Consider the following 4464-nt stretch of genomic DNA (forward strand, 5'->3'; position numbering starts at 1 on the left):
CCCTGCCATCCCAGAACTGTCTTTGGATATGCTTTTATCTAAAAATAAACAAATCCTATTATTATTATTGTTTTATAAAGTATAGTTTCCAAAGCCTGTGAAAATGATCTTGCAGGCATGTCAGCCTCTTGATACTGTCTCTCTTTTCCATCCTTAAGAGATATTTAAAAGGCATGGTCAGTTTTTTCGTGGCAACAATGCACATATGCAGAAAAAATAACCTAATGTGAACTTTTGTATTTCAGGACATATCTCCATTTGATTCTGAATGATAACATCTGCTTATTTTCTGTCGTCTTCCAGATAGGAACAATTTTCTTGTCCTTGTCTGCTGAATAATGTGTCTATATATGAGACAGATTCTGCCTAATCATGCTTCTTGAGACAGCCAGAGCAGAGGACTTGAGGTGAAGCTCAAATGATCCTTTTACTAGGGAAGGTAGAGAACCAAGGATGTCTGGGAAGAGCAGAAAGACTTTCCCAGGTGCTGTAAATCTATGTTCCAGAAACTCTTTCTGTGTCTCTACAGAAGGGGATTTTCAGGTTGAACAAGGGCATAACTACTGAATACGTGCCTACATGAGGTTCTCTCTTCTTTGGTGCAGACAGCACATTAACTCTTAAGCTTGCACATCTCAGAGGACAGTGATTCAACAGAATGCATGCTAAACATAAAGCACGTGCAAATTCCTCAGATGCCAGTGGGATTTTAGCATATGCTAACTAATGTACCTGCCTTATCTGAAGCCTGTAGTTGCATAGCAGTATTTTACTGTTGCTCTACAACTTGCAGAGAATATTACAGTTCCCAGAACCTGCAGGACATAGCTGGCTTCCCAAGGCTCTGTGCTGGGACCTGAGGACTTGGACTGTAATATTTATGGTGAAACAAGAGGAAAATATTTTGGCAGTATCATGGGTATTTCTTAACACAGCTGACTAAAGATGACAATATGATAATTTGAAAGTAAAATAGAGGTAAAAACAAACACCACATGCTTGAACTGATGAGGTAGGGTAAAACAGAAGAAGATTAAGATTACTGTCTTAAGGTCAAATTGTCTAAATGGCTATATCATGGAACCATATATACTGCTGTATGCGAAGGCACCTATAATGTAAATTAAACTCCAAACCGAGGAGTTACGAGGTATAGAGCATTTCTGTTGTGGCAGTTCTATATTACTTGAGGGTTGTTTCTCTGCATAGATTTAACTGGATCAGAGTAGAGGGTTTGCTGTCAAGAGGCAGGTCACTGCAGATGGAACAAAATGCAGCATCTGCTCTTGAGCTGTGCCACTGTTGAACTTCTCTGTTGAAGAAAAAAGTGCTGAGAAGAAGCTGTTTCCAGCATATAGTTTCACTTACACTCTGTACTAGCACTGTCATTGTTTGTGAGGAATAACAATGAAGCCGTTCTAAGCTTGAGACTCCTGCTTTATTCACTTTCCCATCTGCTAAGATCAGCTGGATCACTTTGGTTGACAGTTTCTAGAACATGTCAATTTGAAGTCAAAAGGCACACTCCTTGAGGTCACTGCTGGAGCAAGCTGTTGCAGAGAACCTCGCTCACAAGTAAGCATCAAACATGAAAGAAGTCTAGTAAAATGTCATCCAGATTCAGTAACCTCTGAAATGACACCATTAATTGTTGGGTGACTGATGTCTCAGACAAAAATCCCACCATGTTCCCTCATCCGGAAAAAAAATGAGCTTTCTGTGTTGTTAGTAGGTTTCCATTTCACTTTCAGACATGAGCTCATGCAGATACTTAACAGGAAAATCTGTACAGGCTTGTTTGCTTACAAATAAATACCATAGCTCATTAGCTTGATGTCCTCAGAAAATCACTTTTAACGAAGTGTGATTTTTTTTTTGTTGTTGTTTTAATCATAAATGAAGTCCCATATTTTTCATTAAAATCACATGCTGCATCCCAGATCCACTTTCACTAGAGAGAAAAATGTAAACGTTTTTTTCCTTAATCAGTTCTTTGTATATAGCTAACTGCATAACTAGCCTCCTTGAACTATCACTGTTCACATCAATCATATATATAATGTCATATTTTCTTCTTCATTTAGCCATTATCTCAATGACTTTCCTTGATTAATTGAGGTTCTGTGGCTCACCATCACATGGTTTGATTTAGCATAGGTATTCTCTGTAAAGCTACCTTTTCTCTGGAAGAATTTACATATGTGCATTCTTGGTAATGTTACTTCTTATATGTGTTATAAAATCTGCCCATAAACATTTTAGCATAATGCAATGTGTCAAGCATTTTACGCTCCTTAGGAATTATCATTAAAAGGTTTAAATACTAATTTAAGAATATTTCTCTAATTTAGTGTAAGCTTTCTTTTTTTAGTAACTTCATTGTTGCAGCTGCTCCAAGACACTTCAGAAAGTGTTCTTAACAAATCCCAGCAAGCAAGTGGCTTACATCCACCCAGCTCATTGAGAAGAAACCAATCTTGTAGATAATGCTTGTGATTGTGCAAGTCTGATCCTGCTGTCCTTCACGTGGAACAGACATCAGTGCAAGTCCATTAGCCATTAATTCAGGTATTAGGTACGAGTACTCTCCACCCCAGAAGTGGTAATACATGTATAGCCCAGGAATTAGCAGTGAATGACAACCCCAAAATGAGGGGAAGGCCATTGAGCCAGTGAAAGTGAAGGTGAAAAGCTGATAAAAAGTGTGGTCCTAAATATTTTAACTTGTGAAATAAACCAAATGTTTCTCTGAAAAAAGCTGAAATAGTAGTTACAAAGAATGGCTTGGAGCCTAATTCCATTGACTTTATCCTGGATATGTAAATTGTTGCCTGTTTTGAGTAGTGTGATATTCTTTATTTCCTTATCAGACTGGCTTGAGCTGTGACCATTAATCAAATGCCAGAGGCAATTCCAGAAAGCCTTTATATCTGTAGTGAAGAATGATGGATAGTTCATAAAATATTTAGGCATCCTTCACAGAGAAAAGTGCTGTTTAGGTGAGTGTTATTTTTATTATGGTAGGTCGATATGGTTTGTATATTAAGAGCAACACAGGAATTGCTTAAACAATGTTAAATCTGCTATCCTGTTATTACCATGTTTAATCACCAGATGTTTCAGAAAGGGATTTAATCAAGTTCTTAATACAAATATAGCTTTACTGTCATTTCATGGATTAAATCCTTCACATAATACTAATATTGAACTATAAATATGTAATCAATATAAATCATCAGCTTCATGAAGCGAATGTAAAAATGCCATCAGAAGAAGACCCCCAGCAAATATGAAAGTTAGGACTGGATGAACAATATTTTCATCACTGCCCATTATTACAGATTTATCATACTTCTATGATCAGGCAGTATTCTTGGCTATCCATTATGTTTCTGTTTATATCTATCAGAGCTGAAACTTCCAGACTATGTCTACACCATAAGGTTAAATACAGACAGGACACTCCATTGCCTATCCTGCTAATGGTTAGCCTGAAGCCTGGCAAAATTTTGTCCCATTAAAACCAGCAGCCTCCCAGTGATGCCTGGGCGTAGTTTGCTCAGCACAAGCTAGGGAGGCAGTCAGGCTGTGGATATTCTGTTTTGGGACATCAGAAAATTTAGCTGTATGCCTGCAGGCTGTTTGTGATACTTGGCTAGTCTAGTGGTAGAGAACTGTCTCTGGAGTTTATTTACTAATACAGTTATAGCCTAAGTGTCAGGTGATAGCCACCTGCTGGTTTTTGTTTGTTTGGAAAATTTCACTAAAAACACAGAAACTTTTTACAAAGAACAGGGGAAAAGAGAAATATAGTCTTCTTCCCAAGGTAAAAGACACTGACAGCTTTTTTTTTTTTTTTTTTCTTTTTCTGTCTGAAAAAAGTATAAAGTTCTTATGTCTTTGAGGCAGGTTGGTTGCCAAAGGGGCATTTAACACTTTTGTCAAGCCTCCAGCTCTTAAAAAAAGATAGTCAGAAAACAAGAACACAGTGATCATCTGTAAAATACTTACCTAAAAGGAAGCCTGGCATCACACAGGAGCTCTGTGGAAGAAACGAAGTAAGAAAGCAACTTGGGGGAGGCTGGAAGCCAAAAGGATAAGCAAAAGATTCAGTTACCTTAAGCCTGAGATCAGCTTTTTCTGTTCCAAAGTACCCTGCCTCATTCACTAGAGACCTTTTTATTCCCTCAGGAAATGAGACTGCTTCCCACAAGAGCCTTCTTCAGAATTCTGCCTTGATTTGATCCTCAGCACAGCTGGGGAAGAACTGTATGCAGTATGTAATTAAACATTGTGCTAAAGCAGACATACAAGAGAGCTTAATAATGTTATCCACACGATATGGAAACAGATATGTCACACTGTTGGTACTGGTTTTGTTACTATAGATAAAATTTGCTATGATTAGAACTCTATTGCATGAAGTCAAGTCTCAGCACTAAAGCAGGTTGATTATTGCAAGAT

General features: G+C 37.7%; 1 long non-coding RNA gene across 1 annotated transcript; it reads right to left on the minus strand.

The window, feature by feature from the left end:
• Positions 1-634: 634 nt before the first annotated feature.
• Positions 635-4180, minus strand: LOC137854692 (uncharacterized). Its single transcript, XR_011095336.1, has 3 exons — positions 4118-4180; positions 4012-4042; positions 635-1951 (listed from the first exon to the last, which is right to left on the minus strand). It is a non-coding gene; the product is annotated as an uncharacterized lncRNA (long non-coding RNA).
• Between the last annotated feature and the right edge of the window lie 284 nt (positions 4181-4464).

Source organism: Anas acuta, chromosome 3, assembly GCF_963932015.1.
Source record: "Anas acuta chromosome 3, bAnaAcu1.1, whole genome shotgun sequence".
Lineage (NCBI taxonomy): Eukaryota > Metazoa > Chordata > Aves > Anseriformes > Anatidae > Anas > Anas acuta.